This window comes from Stegostoma tigrinum, chromosome 2 (genome assembly GCF_030684315.1).
Source record: "Stegostoma tigrinum isolate sSteTig4 chromosome 2, sSteTig4.hap1, whole genome shotgun sequence".
NCBI classification, from domain to species: domain Eukaryota; kingdom Metazoa; phylum Chordata; class Chondrichthyes; order Orectolobiformes; family Stegostomatidae; genus Stegostoma; species Stegostoma tigrinum.
Window position 1 is genome coordinate 35,705,768 of NC_081355.1, and position 23,927 is coordinate 35,729,694.

Consider the following 23,927-nt stretch of genomic DNA (forward strand, 5'->3'; position numbering starts at 1 on the left):
TGAGCTGATCCTTTTTTGGCTTTTGATGTTGGCCTCTTTGAATTCTGTTGGGCTGCGCTTTCAGAAGCTGTTTAGCCAATTTTCTGTTGGGCCTAGTTGCTAAGACTGTTGACCACAAAAGTATGAGGTGATACATTATGGGAGGATTAACAAGGAAAAGGAGTGTACAATGAATGGTAGGAACTTTAGAAGTACAGAAGATCAAAGAAATGTCAGCACTTGTTTCCCCAGATTCTTATCAGCAGCAGGACAGGTGGACAAGGTGGTTAAAGAAGATATTTGGGATATTTGCCTTGTGAATACAGGGCTAGTCAACACAATTTCTCCTGGTGTGATAATACTCTGTTCGTAGGAGTTGGCCTAGTGTACCTTCTCTGATCCCCTTTTATGGCAAATACATCTTTTCTTGGGTGAGGAGACCAAAACTGCAAGCAGAATTCCAGGTGTGGTCTCACCAAAGAACTGTTTAGCTGCAAGAAAATATTCTTGACTCTGCACTAAAATCCCCTTGCAATGAAGTACAATATCCAGTTTGCTTTCCAACTGCTTGCTACATCTGCATGGTTACTTTGAGTGACTGTACCAGGACCAAGGTTCCTTTTGTTTCTGAAGCTATCACAAGTAAAATAGTACTCTTCCTTTCTGTTTTTTTCCAATCAAAGTGAACCGCATACACTTACCATCTTATGCTGCATTTGTCATTAATTCGCTCACTTGCTCAACTTATCCAAATTACCATGAAGCTTCTTTAATTCCTCATTAATAAAAATGTGGAAATACTTAGCAGGTAAAGCAGCGTCTGTGCAAATACAAAGATAATGTTTCAGGTTAGACCTTTCCTCAGACAAATGAAAGAGGAACTTTCGGCTTGGCTCCAGCTTGTTGCCAGTGATACATGTCAATCCTGTTGCCCAATCATCTTTGTCACTGATGACACTTCCTCTTTCTGCTCCAATCAGGACAGCCTCACCCAATTCCCCTCTCATCTCTTACTGCCAATCTTTCGCAACTTGCACTTCACCTTCAGTAGATGGAACACTTAAGTGTCTTAGCTGTTCCAGTACAACTACAACCTGTAGTCTACTTGGAAATGTGGAAAATTGCCCAGATCTGTCTTGCCCACACACTGAAACAAGACAAATCCATACCAATCAATTATTGCCCTATTGGCCAATTCAGTCATTGGCAAAGTGATGGAAAGGATCATCAGCTGTAATAATATCAGCGATAACAAGTTGATTGACATTCTGTTGGGTTAGCTGCTGACCTCATTACAGTATTGATCCAAAAGTGCTGAACTACAAAACTGAGCTGAGAATGATTGGCCTTGACATCAAGACCGTATTTCACTGAGTATGGTATATGGAACCCAGCAAAACTGGAGTCAGTGGACATTAGGAGAAAATTCCTGTTTGAAGTCATACCTAGCACAAGGCAGATTGTGGTTATAGCTGTTGGAGGACAGTCATCTCAGTCCCAAAATATCATTGCAGCAGTTCCTCAGGGTAGTGTCCAAAACTGGACCATCTTTAAACTGCTGCATCGATAATTTCCTTCCATCAGCTACTGAAGCAGGCCATATGCACCAAGATCTGGATTTTGTCATCCAGATTGGACTGATAAGCAGCAACTAACGTTTATTTCACATATGTGCCAAACATTGATTTGTTTTCTACAAGGGAGAATCTAACCATCGCCCCTTGACATCTAATGGCAGTACAGTTGTTGCATACTTCGCTAACAATATCCTTTGAGTTACTGTCAGGCAGACATTGATGTGGATTAGCCTTATAAATACTGTGCTATAAGAGCACATCAGAGGCATCTATTTTGCAATGTTTTACTCCTTGCCTGTCTCCTATATGTCTGTCTGAAATCTCCTAAGCTAGGAGTGTGATGGAATACTCTCAATGACCCTGGATGAGTGCAACGTCTACACTCAAGATGAGGCTACCATCCTGAAAGTGCAACATCCTCCCACCCTTCTCCAAACTGACTTCTATGAGTTAGCCAGTCCTCTGTCCATGTTAGTATACTACCCTTAACAGCATGAGCCCACACGTGATATCAAATTTGCTATGGAAATGCAAATTTATAATATCCACTGCTTCCTCTTTTTCTATCCTGCTTGTTAGCATCTAAACAAAAGACTAATAAACTTTACCAAGCATGATTTATGCTTCATGCTGATTCTTCCTGATTGTATTCTGTGTTTCTAAATGTCCTGCTATTACGTTGTGTTTATATTTTTCTAAACATATTTTAAGCTAACTGGCTGATAGTTATCTTTTTTCTGTCTTGTTCCCTTGTTGAATTAAAGATGTTACATTGGCAGTTTTCCAATCCTCTTGGACTTTTCCAGAAACTAAGTGTTCTTCGTACATTATTACCACTGCATTCACTTTCTTCACAGCTATTTCCTTTAATATTGCAGGATGTAGTCCATCAGGTCCAGGAGACTTATTGGTCTTTAGCCCCATTATCTCCTTCATAGTTTATTTTTCCCACTGATAGTTATTGTATATATTTCCTGTCTTCTCCACTCAAGTGCCAAACAATTGGCCTGTTAAAGACAAGGACAGCAGAAGTTTAGGAATAGAAACCTGCAAGATCGTCTCCAAGACATTCACCATTCCGACTTGGGACTATATTGCCTTCCTTCAGAGATGCTGGATCAAATTGCTGGAAGTGTTGTCCCTGTCCGTACACCGCAATGACTGCAGTAGTTCAAGATGGCTGTTCACTAACAACTTCTCATGGGGAATTAGGGTTGGGCAATAAATGCTGACCTAGTATCCAGTGAATGAATATTTAATAATCTGCTTCACAGTGGAGCAGATCTGCACCTTAGACCTTCCATTGATGGGACATAGATTCTGAGGCTGGAACTCCTGGATCATGAAAGTTGCGGGTCCTGATGTGGAAGCAGTGATGGGACTATCACAATCATTGTCTTTATTCCTGTCACATCCAAAGGGTCCTGGCACAGCCATTCTCATTTCCTTGCTTCACAGGGAGGGTGCACGTGGATGTTTTGGCATGAAAAGGGATTGGCAAAGGGGTGAGCCTGGGAGCGGCAGAACTGTAAGCATGAAGCTCGGCAGAAAGAGGGTTGGTTAGGGAAGTGCTTAGGCTGCTCTAATATGCAGCCTGATGACACGTGTGTGAAACAACTTCAAACCAAATCTTGGAATTGTAAACAAGATTGCACACTGCAATTGGATGATATTGAAGTAAAACAGAGCAATTTTAAACAAGAACTTGCTGTATTACACACGTGTTTCAGTTAAAAACTACATTTACATCAGAGCTGCTACCCTAGAGACCCTATACACAACTTCAAGAACAACTTTAAGTTCTTATTTCTATAATCTGCCAATAATCTCCACTATCTACTTACCTCACTTTTCCTCCCCTAATGTTGAAGGAATTGATTTAATACTTAATGATTAAGGCTACTGCACCATTGTACGATTTTCACGACCTTTCATGTAGATTGAGAAATCTAGTGTGAGGCTGGATGAACACAGCAGGCCAAGCAGCATCTCAGGAGCACAAAAGCTGACGTTTCGGGCCTAGACCCTTCATCAGAGAGGGGGATGGGGGGAGGGAACTGGAATAACTAGGGAGAGAGGGGGAGGCGGACCGAAGATGGAGAGTAAAGAAGATAGGTGGAGAGAGTGTAGGTGGGGAGGTAGGGAGGGGATAGGTCAGTCCAGGGAAGGCGGACAGGTCAAGGAGGTGGGATGAGGTTAGTAGGTAGCGGGGGGTGCGGCTTGGGGTGGGAGGAAGGGATGGGTGAGAGGAAGAACTGGTTAGGGAGGCAGAGACAGGTTGGACTGGTTTTGGGATGCAGTGGGTGGGGGGGAAGAGCTGGGCTGGTTGTGTGGTGCAGTGGGGGGAGTGGATGAACTGGGCTGGTTTAGGGATGCAGTAGGGGAAGGGGAGATTTTGAAACTGGTGAAGTCCACATTGATACCATATGGCTGCAGGGTTCACCATTGATACCATATGGCTGCAGGGTTCACCATTGATACCATATGGCTGCAGGGTTCACCATTGATACCATATGGCTGCAGGGTTCACATTGATACCATATGGCTGCAGGGTTCACATTGATACCATATGGCTGCAGGGTTACACATTGATACCATATGTGAACCCTGCAGCCATATGGTATCAATGTGAACCCTGCAGCCATATGGTATCAATGTGGACTTCACCAGTTTCAAAATCTCCCCTTCCCCTACTGCATCCCTAAACCAGCCCAGTTCATCCCCTCCCCCCACTGCACCACACAACCAGCCCAGCTCTTCCCCCCCCCCCCCACCCACTGCATCCCAAAACCAGTCCAACCTGTCTCTGCCTCCCTAACCGGTTCTTCCTCTCACCCATCCCTTCCTCCCACCCCAAGCCGCACCCCCCGCTACCTACTAACCTCATCCCACCTCCTTGACCTGTCCGTCTTCCCTGGACTGACCTATCCCCCCCCTACCTCCCCACCTACACTCTCTCCACCTATCTTCTTTACTCTCCATCTTCGGTCCGCCTCCCCCTCTCTCCCTATTTATTCCAGTTCCCTCCCCCCATCCCCCTCTCTGATGAAGGGTCTAGGCCCGAAACGTCAGCTTTTGTGCTCCTGAGATGCTGCTTGGCCTGCTGTGTTCATCCAGCCTCACATTTTATTATCTTGGAATCTCCAGCATCTGCAGTTCCCATTATCTTTGAGAAATCTAGTTCCCAGTTCTGTTGATCTTGTGGCCGTGTCTCTCTAATGGCTGCCATGCCAGATCCTTCATATTGAATTAATGTCTGCAATTCCTTATCTTCTGTGTGTTTGTATAAAAACACTCTCTGACCTGATATAAAAACACCCTCTGACTTGCCTTACAGCTGTCACATGACAGTCCCCTCATTCTTGGGAAATCTGTCGAGTAAACTTGGGTTACATTCTCCCTTTGACTAAATATATCTTTCCATGCCTAAGGAGACCAGAACAGCACACAGTGTTCCCAAGTGTAATTTCACCATGGCCATGTATAAATGCAGTAAGACTTCTTTACTGTTAGCCTTTATTGATTTGAGTATAATGTATCATTTGTGTTCCTAATTGTGTGCTAATCCTCCTTGATTTAAGTACAAGGAAGTCTAGGCCCTCTGCGAGCCAACATTGCTTCATGTTTGCTGTTTAAATAATTTTGTCTTTCTTACTGAGTGGATAACTTGATACTTCTGCAAGTTATATTCCATCTTCCAACTTATTGCTTAGTCACTGCCTATGTCCTTTTATAGCTTTTATATGTTTTCTTCACTACTTCCTTTCCTGCCTGACTTTGTCAACTGCACTGTTTCTTCACCTAACCCATTTGAAGTTTGTTAACAGTGTATTAATTGTATACTCATAGTAGCTATTAACTGGGGATTCACTTCTTTACGGCAGTTGGGTAAGGTGGTGTGTGTGTTGTAAATAAACTTCAGTGAAGAAGTGTAAAGATTGGCTTTATGTATAACCTCCACCTACAGATTTTCTGAACCTAAATATTGTAGCAGATGATGGCAGCTTTAAAAGTAAAGGTTGGAAACTAAAAATTAGCATTTTTTTCCACATACATCTAAAACAATGCTGGTTATTGTGGAAATGAGTAGCAAATCAGTGAGAACTGAGTGGTATTTACCCTGCAATATTCTCAGATTGCGAACTATGTGTCCATTTTGTTTGTTATGGGTTTTGACTCTCCAAAAAGAGAAACAAGAGATGAACCTGGTGTCTGATGCTTCATAGAAGAAGTAAAACCAGTAGTGTTTTGTGAAATGGATAATGATGATGGTTTGAGACTTAGAGGCTCTTGGTGATACCCAGAAGAAAGATAATTAGTTAAATTCTTATGTGGCACTGCCAGAATTTGACAGATTTCAGAAAACAGCTGGACATTGCAGAAAAGATTGATCATGAATTCAGTAGATTTTCAACCGCTTGTACATAATTCAATTTTGGGATCCCTGGGTAGCAAGCTGGTTCATATGCTGATAAATCAGTACTCTGCATACCGAATCAGTACTCTGATTTACAGAGTACTGGTGTATGGTACTTGTAGTAGGAGACACTGTTGAATCAGGTGTCCCTGTATTAAAAATAGTCATTTCCCTTGGCTTTTCTTGCTCAGGTAAGACTTTTCATGGCGACGCAAACAATAGAGAACTCAATAATTCAAAAGTTTGAATTAATTCAGATGCAAGTGTCAATATGATAACAGGTAGTAAATGTGAAGTCTAAATTTCATTTAAAGTTCAAGGAAGTGCTTGTCAATTGTACATTAATTGTATAATGTAGACAGGTTGTCGAGATTGTGCTAGGAATTCTCTTGTCTTCCAATAAATAAGAACAGGTTGAAAGTCTGATTGTGGGGTTAGGTGCTATGTTTGTGATTGTATCTCTGTATGTTAAAATATATTCAAATGCTGCTTTCTTTGCTGCACATCCTGGTGTAGAGAAAGGGCCCAGTAATGAGCTTCATGGTACCCTACTTGTTTTACTTGGCTCAGTGGTTAGCATTGCTGCCTCACAGTACCAGGGACCCAGGTTCAGTTCCAGCCTGAGGTGACTGTGCAGACTCTACACAGGCATTCTCCCTGTGTATGTTCCCTCTGTGTGCTCCCGTTTCCTCCTTCAATCCAAGCAAGCAAGCTAGGTGGATTGGCCATGCTAAATTGCCCATTATGTCTGGGGGTGTGTAGGTTGTCCATGGGATGTGCAGGCTTATGGGAGTAGGGTAGGAAGATGGGTTTGTCTGGGATGTTGTTTGGAGGGCCAATGCAGACTTGATGGGCTGAATGGTCTGCTTCTGCACTGTAGGAATTCTGTGATCTCTTCATTCTTACTCCTGGTTTTGTATCCATTAACTAATCTTCAGCCCATGCTAATGTGTCGCAAGTGCTAATACATTATCTGAAACATATGAGCCCTGATTTAGTATAATAAACTCTTTGTTTTTTGTGTGACACCATATTGTGCTTTTAGAAAGTACACACACTTTACCAACTTGTTCCTCCCCATACACCCTACTAGCTACAACTGCTGACAAACTGAACTCTGTACAGTCGTAACAGGTACATAATAGATTCTACCATGATTCAAATATTTTCCCTATGGCTGCTATTAGGCTCATTGTATTCACTGTTTTGTCTCTCATTTTCTAGAATACCGGCATTGCATCTGCTGCTTACAAATCTACAGGGACCATTCTGGGGTCTAGGAAAATCTGGAGGTTCAAAGTCAATGCATCCAATATCTCTGTGATCAGAGATAATGGGCACTGCAGATGCTGGAAAATCCAAGATAACAAAGTGTGAAGCTGGATGAACACAGCAGGCCAAGCAGCATCTCAGGAGCACAAAAGCTGACGTTTTGGGCCTTGACCCTTCTTCACAAGGGAATGGGGAGAGGGCTCTGAAATAAATAGGGAGAGAGGGGGAGGCGGACTGAAGATGGATAGAGGAGAAGATAGGTGGGGAGGTGGTGGGGGGGGCGGTGGAATAGGTCAGTCCGGGGAGGACGGCCAGGTCAAGGAGGCGGGATGGGGTTAGTAGGTAGGAAATGGAGGTGCGGCTTGAGGTGGGAGTAGGGGATAGGTGAGAGGAAGAACAAGTTAGGGAGGCAGTGGGGGGAAGGGACGAGTTGGGCTGGTTTTGGGATGCAGTGGGGAAGGAGGAGATTTTGAAGCTTGTGAAGTCCACATTGATACCATTGGGCTGCAGGGTTCCCAAGCGGAATACAAGTTGCTGTTCCTGCAGCCTTCAGGTGGCATCGTTGTGGCACTGCAGGAGGCCCATGATGGACATATCGCCTAAGGAATGGGAGGGGGAGTTGAAATGGTTCACGACTGGGAGGTGCAGTTGTTTATTGCGAACCCAGCGAAGGTGTTCTGCAAAGTGGTCCCTAAGCCTCCGCTGGGTTTCCCCAATGTAGTGGAAGCCATACTGGGTGCAGTGGATACAGTATACTACATTGGCAGATGTGCAGGTGAACATCTGCTTGATATGGGAAGTCATCTTGGGGCCTGGGATGGGGGTGAGGGAGGGGGTCTGGGGGCAAGTGTAGCACTTCCTGCGGTTGCAGGGGAAGGTACTGGGTGTGGTGGGGTTGGAGGCGAGTGTGGAGCAGACAAGGGAGTCATGGAGAGAGTGGTCTCTGCGGAAGGTAGCCAAGGGTAGGGATGCAAAAATGTCTTGGGTAGTGGGGTCGGATTGTGGATGGCGGAAGTGTGAGAGGGTGATGCGTTGTATCTGGAGGTTGGTGGGGGTGGTACGTAAGGATGAGAGGGATTCTCTTGGGGCGGTTATGGCAGGGTGTGAGGGCTGTTGTGCGGGAAATGTGGGAGACACGGTCAAGGGCGTTCTCAACCACTGCAGTGGGGAAGTTGCGGTCCTTGAAGAACGCAGCCATCTGGGATGTGCGGGAGAGGAATGCCTCATCCTGGGAGCAGATGCGGCGGAGGCAAAGGAATTGGGAACAGTGGATGGAATTTTTTGCAGGGGGGTCGGTGGGAGGTGGTGTATTCTGGATAGCTGTGGGAGTCGGTGGGCTTGAAATGGACATCACTTTCTAGCTGGTTGCCTGAGATGAAGACGGAGAGGTCCAGGAAGGTGAGGGATGTGTTGTAGATGGGCCAGGTGAACTTAAGGTTGGGGTGGAAGGTGTTGGTGGAGTGGATGAATTGTTTGAGCTCCTCTGGGGAGCAAGAGGTGCTGCCGATATAGTCATCAATGTAACGGCGGAAGAGGTGGGGTTTGCGGCCAGTGTAGGTGCGGAAGAGGGACTGTTCCACGTAACCTACGAAGAGGCAGGCATTGCTTGGGCCCATGCGGGTACCCATGGCCACCCCCTTTGTCTGTAGGAAGTGGGAGGAATCGAAAGAGAAGTTGTTGAGGGTGAGGACGAGTTCAGCTAGGCGGATTAGGGTGTCGGTGGAGGGGGATAGGTCGGGTCTGCGGGACAGGAAGAAGCGGAGGGCCTTGAGGCCATCTGCATAAGGAATACAGGTGTATAGGGACTGGACATCCATGGAGAAAATGAGGTGTTGGGGGCCAGGGAATTGGAAGTTCTGGAGGAGGTGGAGGGCGTGTGTGGTGTCACGGACGTAGGTGGGGAGTTCCTGGACCAAGGGGAGAAAATGGAGACCAGATAGGTGAAGATGAGTTCAGTGGGGCAGGAGCAGGCGGAGACAATAGGTCAGCCAGGGCAGGCGGGTTTGTGGATTTTGGGAAGGACATAGAAACAGGCAGCGCGGGTTTGGGGAACAATGAGGTTGGAGGCAGTGGGTAGGAGATCACCTGAGGTGATGAGGTCATGGATGGCACCTCTGCGCCTCCCTTGTCTGCGGGTTTGATGGTGAGGTTGGGGTTGGAGTGGAGGGAGCGGAGGGCTGCCCGTTCTGTGGGGGAGAGGTTGGAGTGGGTGAGAGGCGTGGAGAGGTTGAGGCGGTTAACGTCTGGGTGGCAGTTGGAGATGAAGAGGTCGAGGGAGGGTAGGAGGCCTGGGGGTGGTGTCCAGGAGGAGGACTTGTGTTGGAGGTGGGTGAAGGGGTCAGTGGAGGGAGGGTTAGGCTCATGGTTAAAGAAGTGAGCGTGGAGGCGAAGAGCAGTTTTTTCGCTGCCTGTGTCCAAACGTGACTGGTATTCATTGATGTGTGGTTGTAGGGAAACAAAGGTGAGCCCCTTAGGTCTGAGTCAGGTGGAGGTCTGGGGAGATGGTGAAGATTTGGCAGGGCTCAGCGCGGCTGTCTTCTTTGGGGTAGCTGGCTGTGGGCGGAGCAATGTAGGCATTGGCTATGCGCAGGGTTCCGTCGGCGGTGGGCGGAGTGGTGCTGTCTTCAGCGGTGGGCGGAGTTGCGTTAGCTCTAGTCGTGAGTTGCGTTGGCTCTAGTCGTGGGTGGAGTTTCCTGGGCAGTGCGGTGTCGGCTGTGGGAGGAGTGGGGTGGGCGGCAGCAGCGCTGAGGGTGATGTTTGTGGAGTTGGTTCTGGAAGTGGAGGCGATGACTGCAGCAGCAGTCGCGTTCGCGGTCCCAGAAGTGGTGTGCCCGGTGATGGCGGGCTACTGCACCTCCCAGTCGCGAGCCATTTTAACTCCCCCCTCCCATTCCTTAGATGACATATCCATCATGGGCCTCCTGCAGTGCCACAATGATGCCACCCGAAGGTTGCAGGAACAGCAACTCGTATTCCGTTTGGGAACCCTGCAGCCCAATGCTATCAATGTGGACTTCACGGGCTTCAAAATCTTCTCCTCTCCTGCTGCATCCCAAAACCAGCCCAGCTCGTCCCCGCCTCCCTAACCTGTTCTTCCTCCCACCTATCCCCTCCTCCCACCTCAAGCCTCACCTCCATTTCCTATCTACTAACCACTTCCTGCCTCCTTGATCTGTCCGTCCTCCCCGGACTGACCTATCACCTCCCTACCTACATACTCCTCTCCACCTATCTTCTCCTCTATCCATCTTCGGTCGGCCTCCTCCTCTCTCCCTATTTATTTCAGAACCCTCTCCCCATCCCCTTCTCTGATGAAGGGTCAAGACCTGAAATGTCAGCTTTTGTGCTCCTGAGATGCTGCTTGGCCGGCTGTGTTCATCCAGCTTCACGCTTTGTCATCCGAAATCTCTAGTCGCTTACTGGAAAAAAAAGGTGGTGGGAACAGAATGGGGGGAGCAGTGGGATAGAGCGAGTCATCAGAGTGGATAACAGAGAACACAGTAGGAAGTACAGGTGTTAAAAGTGAAGCAGAGACAGGAGAATGTGGCAGAGGAGGAGTAGGTTCTATTGCCATCCTCTGGAAGCAACTTCAGGTTTGACATCACAAGAGAACAGATATTTGTTTAAATTAGATTAGATTCCCTACAGTATGGAAACAGGCCCTTCGGCTCAACAAGTCCACATTGCCCTTGGAGCATCCCACACAGACCCATCCCCCTATAATCTACACACCCCTGAACACTACGGGCAATTTAGCGTGACCAATACGCCTGCACATCTTTGGACTGTGGGAGAAAACCGGAGCACCCGGAGGAAACCCACGCAGACATGGGGAGAATGTGCAAACTCCGCACAGACAGTTACCCGAGGGTGGAGTCGAACCCGGGTCCCTGATGCGATGAGGCTGCAGTGGTAACCACTGAGCCAATGTGCCGCCCCTGTATTTGAAGACCAGTGAGGAGAGAGGTAGGGGAATGGGAGAACTGCTTCAGAGTTGAGAACATTCTAGAGCGGCAGAGAAATCCATTATGGCAACTATGGAAAATGAGGACCCGAGCTTGCGCATTGAAGGTAAAAATTTTAATTACCCAGAGGCTCCAGTGTAGTTTGCAGAGGAAGAGAAGCTAGCTGGCCACTTGAACATTTTGTCTTCGCTGATATTCCTGGAGCTAATTCATATAGAGCGCCCTGTCTGTTTTGACACAACCAACCAGGTTTGAGGGCGTCTTGGATGGAGGGTTGGAGAGGAGGTGGAATTAGCAGCTGCAATGTGTTATGTTTTATTTTTAGCATCAGATCCTGTCCCATCTGCAGCCCCTGCCACCCCCCACCCACCCCCTGAAAAAAATCAGGACCCATTTGGACAGCCCAGTGATGGCAGAACTGAATGTCACAATGCCATCATAGCCTGAAAATTCAGACGTGATGACAGTGATATTGCTGCCTGGGTGAGAATGGCAAGCAGGTGCCAGACCACTCAGAAGAATGCAGCTCTTTTAAACCACAAACAGGACTGCCCGTGCAGACCCATTGTTCCTGTCTGCTCCTGCCCTGCAGAATTCACCCCCTCTTACCTTGATTCAAACTTTTTCTCCCTTTTGTCCAGTCCCTTCCCATTTACATCTGTGTTTCATCTGACGCTTTACATCAGTTTCAAAATTTCCGGTTTGCAGGCACCAGCCACCTCCTGTTTATCATGGATGTTTAGTCCCTTTCCGGGTATCTTGATGATATCATCGGTGCTGTTTCCTTGTCTGGAATTGGAAAAGTCTGTCAATTAAACTTCCAACTTCCACCCTGCTCTCAACTTCATCTTGTTCATCTCAGACTTCTCCCTTCCCTCCTTGACTCCTCTATTTCCATTTCTGGGGATAGACTGACCACTAATGTCCATTACAAACTAACCGACTCCCTCAGTTACCCTGAGTAGACATTCTCACATGCTGCTTCCTGTAAAGATGTAATTTTATTCTCCCACTTCCTCCATCCCCATCGCATTTGTTCTGATGGTGCCAGCTTCAATAAGGGGCCTCTGAAATGCCCACCTTCTCCTCAACCAAGTGTTCCCCTGCATCATAGTTGTTGGACCCTCAGCTGTGTCTGACCCATCTCTTGCACTTCAGCCCTCACCTCCCTCTCTCTCTCTCTTCCCACAAAAGTGACAAGGTATCTCTTTTCTTCACCTGCCACCCCACCAGCATCCACATCCAGAAGATCATTGCCTGCCATTTCTGCCACCTTCAGCAGGATGCCTCCACCAGACACCTGTTTCTTCTGTCCATCTCTGTCTCAGGCTTGATGCAGTGCTCCATTGAAGCTTAGCGCAAGCTGGAAGAACAGCACCTCATTTTCCACTTGTGAAATTTACAGCCTTCTGGACTTAATATTGAGTTCAGCAATTTTAGGGCTTGAAGATCTTCCCCACCCCTAAACACCAGGCTTTATTATCACATAGTCTGCTCTTGCACGCAACCTATTTTTAGCCACTTGCAGACCCCATTAATAGCTTTCATTTTCTTCGGATGACTATTACCCATTCTTTTGTCTGTCCAATCATTTTCTCTCTCTTTGGGCTCTATCTCGACCTATTTTTTGCCCTTTACCCCATCCTCCCACCCCATCTTGTGCATAAAGAAACAATATTTTCCTAGCTTTCATCAGTTCTGAAGGGTTATTGGACTCACAATGTTAGCTCTGATTTGTCTTCTCAGATTTTGCTAGACTTGGTTTTTCAGCAATTCCTGTTTTTATTTGTGAATTCAACTCTGGGGATGGTTTCACCATTAAAAGCAAAATAGCTCACCAGCTCAGTGATTTCCCCTGAGAAATAAACAAACACCTCAAGACCCTTGTGCCTACCCCAGACCAGAAGCAGTATGCTGCGGTTCGAAAGTATCATCACCCAGAGAACGTTATTTTGATTCAGTAAGTTTCCGTTCATTTTTAATAACTTGCTGTCAACTGTATTTTTGCTACAGTGCCACATCAGGGGCAGTTTAACCTGATCATAGTTTTTGTTTAAAACAGCAGCAACAGTACATTACAGTCATCAATGTGCGTGCCCTGCCCTAGAAGCAAAGGATAAGGCCAAAGAGGACCCATACTCCAGCCTTGATCAACCTTTGCCCTAAGTACCAAAAAGAGATAAGTTGATCCTTGCTGATTTCCTTGGCAGCTGTGAGGGACACAATCTTCTGGAATAGCTTGATTGGCAAAGAAGGTACCAGGAGGTTGAGCAGCTATGTAGCATCGCCTTGATGAAATGCAAGAGCATGGCCTGGTTTTAATAAGTACTTTATTTCATCAGAGATTATTGCAAGACCTTCTAGCAACACCCTGCTCTGCACATTGGCACCTACTTGACTATGTTATCATCTGATAGAGAACAACAAGAGTATCTGCATCACTGGCATCATGAGAGGAGCTGACAACTGCTAGATGGACCATTATCTAAACTACTCTACTATCTCCATTAGCCTGGCTTAAAAATGGCGGCAGCAGCAGCAGAAATGCTGCTGCAGGAAATACAATGTCACTGGAGACTTAAGGACTCAGCGGTGAAAGGGCTACTCAGTCAGTGCCCCACAACTAGTCTGGCAACGTTCAACAACCAGGAATAACAGAATGTCAATGGCACCTGGCCTGGCTGTTAATCCGTCATAAACAACATGTGAGGGGGATCAAGGTTTCTCTAACAGGAGACCATAGGACTGGAATGACAAGTGACAAGGGCACCTAGTAGTTACTATTTCTCAGGTGAAAGGTGATTCCAAAATCTGAAGGGAAGAAAGCAGAGCTGGAAACAAGGAAGGATGATGTTCAGCTGAAGAAAAACCCTGTGATACAAAGAACACACTTTGGATGAAAATAGTATAGGAAATGCACCACCTTGTTGCCAACCGTTATGCGTTGATTTTGTCAAGGACTAAGAGGTCATCAGCGCTCATTGGAAAGAACACTTTAAGGATCTGCTCAACCAAGACCCAGACCTCAATGTGGATTCCCTCAACCACATCTCACTGCGTGTTCTCTGTTAACACCTCAGCAAAATTCCAGACTGACATGAGGCTGAGAAGGCCATCTGACACCTGAGAACCAAGTAAGCCTCTGGTGCAGACTGAATCTCTGTTGAAGTATAACAGAGAAGAATTCTTGATATGAATGCATAACCTGATCTCCCTTACATGGAAAGTGGAGCAAGACCTATCAAAGAAGAGTGCAAACCATAATATTAGCCTTTCCATGCACGGCCGCCTTCAACCTGAAACATCTTTCTTGACTTTGTCATCCAAAGGGCGGTGTGGACTTGTTGGGCCAAAGGGCCTGTTTCCACACTGTAGAGAATCTAATCTAATCTAAAAAAAGGGGTGATACAGCATTCTCCTCCAAGTTTGGATGTCTGCCGAACTTTTTGACAGCTTTCTGCTTGCTGTACAACAAAATACAAGCTGTGATCCTCGTCAACACGTCTACCTTGGACTGAAATGAAGACCAACAAGACTGTGCTGCATTTTCCTTGCCACAACACTCCACTTCATATCCATGAAGCTCCCCACTGGAGTGGAGATTCTTTACAAAGCAGGTGTGAAATGTAAACTTTCATTGTTATCAGTTCAGAACCAAAACTATCCCTCCCAGCAATGGACACAGACAATGTTTGCATGTGAGTATATTGGAGACCAAGCTTCAAACCGTCAGTGACACATTCAGAGAGGTGTATGAGAGAAGGGGCCTTGGGTTAAACATACAAAAGTTAACTATTGGCCCATTGCTGCTGTGCAATTCTGCCTCCAACTGTCCAGATCCTGGAGTTTCCTCTGTAAGGGCATTTTGGGTTGACCTACAGCATGTGGATTGCAGCAGTTCAAGAAGGCAGCACATCAGCAGACCAGCAATAAATGCTGGCCATCCAGCAATGCCCATGTCTTGGGCATGAATTTAAAAAATTCACAGTGCGACTAGATATACATCAATTCTGATACCTTGAGAATTTCCTTTGTCAATGTTTGCCCTTGCTGAATGAATTCAGCACCACCACCAGGGTGCCTTTGACCACTGGAGGAGCAGTGTTTGATGACGAAGACCTTGAGCCTGGCACTAAGCTCAACGGCAGCACTGTTGTCTATCCTTCAGTGAATATTGGACACGTGGACAGTAGAAAGCAGACTTCTCAAATTTGTAGGAAAAAGCCCAAGATGACTCCACAAATTCCTGTAAATCTATCAATCACATTGACACCATATAGCAACATTTGACGCACTGGTTACAGTCAGTCAGCTACTTTTGAGTGGGCTACATCATTCACATGCCTGACACAACTTCAAAAACAACTTCTCTACTTCTAGCTTAATCACAGAAAATGGTTACCAGAAGGTCAAAAACATTGCTGCAAGGACCTGCTCAAAGCCTCCCTGTCGAAATGCAAAATTCATGTTGAGTCTTGGGAAGCTTTTGTCCTGGACTGTTTGTTTGATTTGAAATAAAGGAGAGGCCCCTCCGAAAATGTCAAATCTCTTATGCCCGAGGTGGAGGTCAAAAGCAAGCAGTGGAAGGACCCTGCAAACATCTGATCATCTCACGCACCTGTCTCATCCCTGTGGCAGGGTGTGCAGATATAGCATTGCACTGTTTGGTTACATTAGGATCTACAACTTCAGAGTGGGAAAAAATCATCTTCGCCTCAGTACTGCCTAGGAAGAGCAGTCATGTATTTTAAAAATATTTTGAATATACACCATTTGGTTCAGGGAATTTGTTAGGTTTTCAGACCCATTTTCTAAAGTACTGTTGGATTGCTAATTACTAATTCAAGTTCCTCATTTTTAGATTCCTGTCATCCTTTAATTTCTGCAATTTTCATGTGTCATTTTTAAAAGGTAACGACCTAGTATTTATTTAATATCTTAATTTAAGATAGGTACTGTAATATTTGTGGGAAATTTCAATTCTTCATATAAATCAGACAAACCAAATTGACAAAGGGAGTCTGGAGGACAAGTTCAAAGAATATATTTGAGGCAGTTTCTTCGATCAGTATTTCCTATGATGAAGAAAGGAAAGGACTGATTTGAACCTGATCATACATAGTGAGAAAAAAAATTATTTGTCTTCTAGGAGAGATTGTTAAAGGTAAGAGTGACACTATCATGATAGAATTTTACATTCAGTTTGTAGGTGAAAAATTTGTACCTGTAGTGTCTTAAACTTACAATTAATTTCAAGAGTATGAAGACAGTAAAGGGTAGATTGTAATGAGAAACAAGGCTGAAAGGTAAAATTGTAGAGAAGCAGTTGCAGACGTTTCAAGGACATGTATTGTAACTCACAACAACCATACATATTCTAGTGAGAAAGAGAGGTTCCACAACAATAATGCATCATCCTTGACTTATTAAGAAGCTAAGGATGATATTAAATTGAAAGATCCGTTGGACAGAAGGAGACAGCGTGGACACTTATTCTCCTCAGCTGTGTGTAAGGAGATTGGTTTAATTTTGAAAAGGATTTAAGTTGGCTCTCTCCTTCCTGGACCACACTATTTCCAACTCTGGCAACCACCTGAAACATCAGCTTTTGTGCCCCTGAGATGCTGCTGGGCCTGCTGTGTTCATCCAGCCTCACGTTTTATTGTCTTGGATTCTCCAGCATCTGCAGTTCCCATTATCACTGATACAAATGTGAAGGAGATGTGCAAGGAAAGATTTTATTACACAGACAGTGTTAGATGCCTAGAAGGTGCTTCCAGGAAAGGTATTAGTAGCAGTTACAATAGCAACACTTAACAGGCATTTAGACATACAGACAAACAGGCAGGGAATGGAAGGATTCCTTCTGAAGATGGGTCTAGGCCCGAAATGTCAGCCTTCCTGCTCCTCTGATGCTGCTTGGCCTGCTGTGCTCATCTAGCTCTACACCTTGTTAGCTCAGGGAATAGAAGGATATAGATTTTGTGCCAGAAGATCAGATTAATTTAGAACTGCATCATCGTTGCCACAGATTTGGTAGGCCAAAGAGCCTGTCCTTTGCTGTATTATTCTATGTTCTATGCAATCAGAGCAGATATCTCTTTCAGATGGTGAAATGGTCTGGACTTCTGGGGTCTTCCTGCCTTTCCTCCAACATATTCCTGTGCTGCGGTAGTCTTTTGTTTAACAAATGCCTCTTTCCTCCTCTGTTATTCTTCTTTAACTTTTACACCTCCTCTGGACTCAACTTTGTTCTAAAATTATCTCATTACCTTTTATTTTGTATTTACCTCAAGGTCTTTTGCCTTGCACAGGCATCCATTGGAACTGATGTCTTGTACTCTCCATCCTAATACATAGCTCTTCCCTCTGTTCCACCTTGCTCCTGCTAAAGGTCAATCTATTGCTTTTCTTGAATATATACAAATGACTCCTGTGTACAAGGCACAATTTCCAATTCTGTGAGTGAAAGGAAATGGAAAGGTATTGTTAGCTATGAGGAGGTTCAAACAGTATGGATGGGCTGGTATATTGGGCAGTAACATGTTGGATAAAACTTAATGCAGAAAATTTTAAATTGGTACATTTTGGTAGGAAGAGGTAGGAGAGACAATATAAAGTAAAAGGCAAAATTCCAAAGAGTGGGAATGCACTGCAAAACATAGGTGAATGTGTGCACAAATTGCTGAAAGTGGCAGGGCAGGTTAAAAAGGTGTACAGGATCCAAAGCTCTGTAAATAGAGGCAGCTTGCAAAAACAAAGATAGTATGATGAACCTTCATGATTCAGCCTCTAATGGAGGATAATGCTCAATTCTGGATTCTGCACTTTAGGAAAGGCATAGTGTCAGGGTCAATGGACTTCAGATATGTAGGTGTATCGGAAAAGTAAATGCTGAACTCCTTAGCAGATTGAGAGGAAATATGATATAGCCATTCAAAATGATGCGGAATTTTTACAGAGCAAAGAGAAAGTAATTGTTACCACTGGTGCAAGAATCAACAGCCAGAGGACAAATGATTCAAGGTCACAAGCAAAATCCTTTTCATGTAGTGAGTGGCTAGAATCTGGAATGCACCGCCACTGGGGATAATGCAGTCACAATTGCAAAGCAATTGAAGAGAAAGAATTGGCAGGGCTATAATCAAAAGGGTGGAGGAATAGGGTTGTCTGATACATTCTTGTAAAGAGCCAGCACTGACACAATGAGCCTAAGGGTCTTCTTCTGTGCTGTAACCATATTATGGACCCTTGTTAACATGGTGGCACCGCGATTGAAAGAGGTGTGTGTTTTATGCTTGAGGATTGCCCCTTGCTAAAAACTGAGCACAGGAAATTTAATAAATATGACAAAGACAAACTGCTGCTATGAATTGCTGAAACATCACTAAATTAGTTTCCAAATTTAGACTAATCATTGTGACATTTATCTATGGAGAGGAAAGATAAACCATATACAAACTAGATGTACCAATCTGATGTCAAATCATGCAAAACTCTAAGGTACATTATACACCACTTTTAGCATTTCAAAAGAACCAGCTTAAGCTGCACTCAGCTAAACAGAAACTGTCACAAAGAATGTCAATAAGCTTGCATTTTCTTTCTTTCTGGAATGTTACAAAGGCCTTGGTAAACTGAGATAACAAGGTGTAGAACTGGATGAACACAGCAGGCCAAGCAGCATCAGAGGAGCAGGAAGGCTGGTGTTTCGGGCCTAGACTCTTCTTCAGAAATGTAAGGTGTATTTTTTCTCAAGCTCCATTACTTCAGGGATCACCACAAAGCTTGCGAATCCCCTGATTTCTATGTTTGATGAAATCAACTTAAAAAAACTAGGCCCACTGCATTTAACCATAATTATTTTGTTACTTTCTAATCATTCTGTTCAGAGATGTTATTATGCACCTCGAAGAACAAGTGAGATTCAAACCCAAACCTCCTGACCACTGCACCACAAGAACCCTACAATGATTAGTTCTTTTTTTCTAATGAGCTTATTCAGGGACATTAATTCAGATGGCACAGGAACTCACATGGTCTGTGGATATTTTAGAATTCTTCCCAATCAAGTCTGACCATTCTTTAGTCATTTGACCACTTCTTTGCATAAAATCAAATCACAATCTTATAAAGATGACCTAATTTGCTAGAAGTTTGGTAAATCAATGCTTTAAAATTAAATTTTCAGATAACAAAAACCAAGTCTACCGTACACGTCACTCTATCTTAACTTCCCATGATCAAGTCCATAAAAGTAGCATAGGGGCATCTGTGATAGAGTTGGAGATCTTATACAGATTGCATCTGACTGAAACCGTGCAATATCCGTAAAAACTGAAGGAACTGCGGATGCTGTAAATCACAAAAACAGAAGTTGATGGAAAAGCTCAGCAGGTCTGGCAGCATCTGTGAAGAAAAATCAGAGCTAACATTTTGGGTCACGAAACGTTAACTCTGATTTTTCTTTACAGATGCTACCAGACCTCCGGGGCTTTCCCAGCAACTTACATTTTTGTTCTGCAATGTGCATGTCATGTCATTTTGGCTTTCTAAAGATTTTCAGTAGTCAATCATAATAAAAGATTTTGGACAGATGCCATTTAGCCAACAGACAGCAAAAGTAACAATCACCACAGTGCTGAAAGCATGAATTTCTTACATCAACCAGTACCCATTTGTTCAGTATAATTCCTAAATTTATAGCACGGCAAGTTTGGTTCTAAATACAGCCAATTAAGTTTAATGATGTCCTTAGTTCAAAGGTATCAAATTTGGTTGCATTCACTTCCATTCTGACCTCATATGAGCTATAATTCTATCTTGTATTAGACCATTGCCTGTTGAGGGATTGTCATTTTGGTTATGAATTTCTTCAGGTCAATAACCATAACTTCACTGAAAATAACATTGTAATCATGCATGGATTTAAGACAGTGGAAGCAGAAATTTACCTGAACCTGCTGCTTACTAAATAAATTGATGTCATTTCAATTTTCATGGTTAGCTCAGTTAGATTGAAGATTATCCTAGTTAAATTATTAAACAGTTTCTTCAGCATGCTGAAAGAAATCTGTGCCTGTATTTGTTTCATTGACATGATAAATACAACTGTGAATGTTTCTTAATGTGTGCTTTAAAAATTAATGCAGACTTTTTCCTCCCTTATCAAGGTGTCAAAGACCCTCATTACATTGGACTCCTCCACCTTTGGAAGCATGGATTTTTCACTTCGCAGCAGTATACTGCAAATATTTCACATATAAATAACTATTGTTTTGTAGGTGAATATCACAGCTATTTATACATCAGCTTCCACAAACAGATACAGAAAGAATGACAGCTTTATCTGTTTTTAATGCTGAGAGTTAACATTACTCAGAACGTTGGGACAATTGGTATCTTTTTCAGATAAGCCCAAAAGCATATTTAACATCCATGTGAAAAGGTTATGCCCTTTGCTTAATGTTTCATTTAAGCTTTGGGACCTCCAATGTATGTGTTGCCTCGAAAAACTTGCAGAAGACACCTTGAACCAACAGTTCTGAGTTGTGTTGACAAAGAGAACACCTATATAACAAGGCAGGCAATGAACTCACTTTAAATTTTCAACATAAAATAGCATTATTTAGATTTGTTCAACGAACTTTAGGTGTAGTCATTCTGTTCTGATATTCCAGTGTTTACAAGAGTTGAAATGATACAATGCAAGAGAAAAAAAAGGAAAGGTTACATCCATTCCGGCCTTTTGAAAGGTCACACTCATTAACTTGACTTTATCTTCTCATGTCTATTAGCAGTCCAAAGTTCCACAGAAAATTGGCTCAATTTAAACAAAGAAGCCACTTTTACTTTCCCTAGCCTTTATGTCTTAGCTTCCCTTTTTAAATCATCCTCTTGGATTAGGAAATAACTTGCATACCAATTTTTATTCTTGCTGGGTGCACAGAGCCAAGATTTTTCTCAACTCTGCACCCAACACATTTAAAACGGCCACCAACGTTTTTAATTTCCGATTGTTGCTGGATGTTTAACTGGACAAGCATCCAGGGGCCAAACATTTCACTGACATGTTCAAACAAGATTTCAAGTGTTTGATGCTTACATTTTGAATCCGGCATGTCAACAAAGGCATCCATTCAGCAAGCAACTGGAGGCTTCCATCATTATGGCCAAATCCAAGGCAAGTTTCCATGGTTCTAGATGGATAACCCACATCATTAATCTCCCAAGTGAGGATGGATGAACTGACTCCCCGTCTTCATCCACCTGACCATTTTGATAATTGCAACAGGGTTAATGTTAAAAAAAAGCCTTAAAAAGAAGCCAATTTCACCATGCCTTTTTGAGTTCATGAAAAGAGAGAGTTTATTTGGTTTCAATAACTAATCAAAATAGTAATGCAACACACATACACATAGACCAGAAATAAGAAGGGAGCTCAAAAAGAAAAGTTGAGCGATATACAGACCAGTCTTTCTGGGTGGTCATGAAGAATAGACTGAAGAATGTTGATAGTTGAACACTGACTTTTTTGGCTTTTGCAGGTTCGTTATGTCCATTTGACTTCTTTTGTTTGACGGTGGTTGGCTGGCAGCACGCACAGCAAGAATCCTTCTGTTGCCCTTGTTTTCTTAGGACTGGCTTGTTAGCTAGGTAGCTTCTAGCATTCAATGCAAAGTAGTCATTTTACCTGCGATGCAGGAATGACTAGTGAGTGATTCTTTGACTGTAGCTTCCTAGCTCAAACCTAGGCTAGTGCAACTTCTTCCACTAGCACACAGACCAGGTCTGCAGTCAAATTTAACCTTTATTTAAAATATATTCTTGGAAGGGACAAGCACAAAAAATGTCTGAAAGAGGTAGCTTTCTGCTGAGAGGAGAAATGATTATCTGTTCCCATTACTCCTTTCTCTCCGTTTGAAGTTTCCCTGACATTCCATGGATCTCTCATAACAACAATTTGCCAGACATCACTAAATTTACATCCACAGTCTTTTGTCTGTAGTAGTCTTCTTTTGTGCGAGTCTTTGGGCTTAAAGGGCTGGAAAAAATGTCTTAAACTGTTCTAGCACTTTAAACCATCTAAGTTGAAAAGAAAATTTACACTGTCTTTAGAGTTCAATGAGAAAAGCGAGTGTATCTCAGGAACACACAAAGACAGAATCACAAAAGTGGTACACTTGCAACCTTTAATGTAGTTCAATCAAGTTACAAATTAAATGGTGATAATAAGGGTGATACTTTAACTCATTCGAGTGCCTGTAAATGATTTTGCTAGGAAAAAGGGTCGAATCTTTAGTTTTCCCATTTAAAACTGTCTTTATAAATATAAAGATTTTTCTTTTCATCTGTATAATAAATGTGTCACTTTTTTTTTAAAAATGAAAACATACATTTAACGTATTCACTCGAAGATATCAATGAGTGACCATCACAGCAAGCACTTTGCAAAAATAAAATGTAACAATCAAGCCAGGCTTCGTGTTGAAATATGACTTGTCCAAGATAATCATTAGTGGGATCGCAAGTTTTACAATTATAAAATTTTCTTTCCCTTTTCTTTCTTATGCATACATATGCACAAGAAGTCACAAAGACCATTCTCAGTTGGGATATGTGAATATATAGTGTGCTTTGTTTAAAGCAAAAGGAGCTTGCTATATATCACTTTTAATTCAACTTCACCAAAATGGGATTTAAAAAACCTAAGATAACAAAGTGTACAGTTGGCTGAACACAGCGGGCCATGCAGCATCAGAGGAGCAGGAAAGCTGACATTTTGGGTCTAGACCCTTCTTTAGAAATGGTGGCGGGGAAGGGGATTTTGAAATAAATAGGGAGAAAGGGGGAGGCAGATAGAACATGGATAAAGGATAAGATAGATGGAGAGGAGACAGACAGGTCTAAGAAGCAGGGAGTTGGAGCCAGTAAAGGTGCGTTGTAGGTGTGGAGTTAGGGAGAGTATAGGTCAGTCCAGAGAGGACGGACAGGTCAAGGAGGCAGGATGAGGCTAATAGGAGACAGGAGTAGGGCTTGAGGTGGGAGGAGGGGATAGGTGAGAAGAAAGGGAGGTGAATGAGCTGGGCTGGTTTTGAGATGTGGTTGGGGGAGGGGAGATTTTGAAGCTTGTGAAGTCCACATCGCTACCATTGGGCTGCAGGGTTCCCACGCGAAATACGAGGTGCTGTTCCTGCAACCTTCGGGTGGCATCACAGTGGCACTGCAGGAAGCCCAGGATGGGCATGTCTTTCAAGGAGTGGGAGGAGGAGTTGAAATGGTTCGCGACTGGGAGGTGCAGTTGTTTGTTGCAAAATGAGTGTAGGTGTTCCGCAAAGCAGTCTCCCAGCCTCCATTTGGTTTCCCTGATGAAGAGGAGGCCACAATGGAAACAGCGGATACAGTATACCACATTAGCCGATATGCAGGTGAACACCTGTTTGATGCGGAAGGTCTTCTTGGGGCCTGGGATGGGGGCGAGGGGGGAGGTGTAGGGGCAGGTGTAGTACTTCCTGTGGTTGCAGGGAGAAGTGCCAGGGGTGGTGGGGCTGGAGGGGAGTGTGGAGTAGACAAGGGAGTCACGGAGAGAGTGGGCCCTCCGGAAAGCAGGTAAGGGCGGGGAGGGAAAAATGTCTTTGGTGGTGGGGTCAGACTGCCGATTGCGGACATGTGGGAGGATGATGCATTGGATCCAGAAGTTGGTGGGGTGGTATGTGA

The 23,927-nt window shown here is 44.1% G+C and overlaps 1 protein-coding gene across 10 annotated transcripts in view; it reads left to right on the forward strand.

Moving 5' to 3' along the window:
• si:dkeyp-120h9.1 (Y+L amino acid transporter 2-like) overlaps positions 1–23,927 on the forward strand; it is a 158,172-nt gene that overhangs the window by 70,431 nt on the left and 63,814 nt on the right. Inside the window, exons 1-2 of one of the 10 annotated variants that reach the window (XM_048555907.2) lie at positions 18,880–18,947; positions 20,384–20,494. The exons of 8 other annotated variants lie outside the window; for them this stretch is intronic. The gene's annotated coding sequence lies outside the window, so the exon portion shown is untranslated. Of the gene's footprint in view, positions 1–18,879; positions 18,948–20,383; positions 20,495–23,927 lie in introns of those variants that run through there. One more of the 10 variants, XM_059653410.1, reaches the window with a different exon arrangement.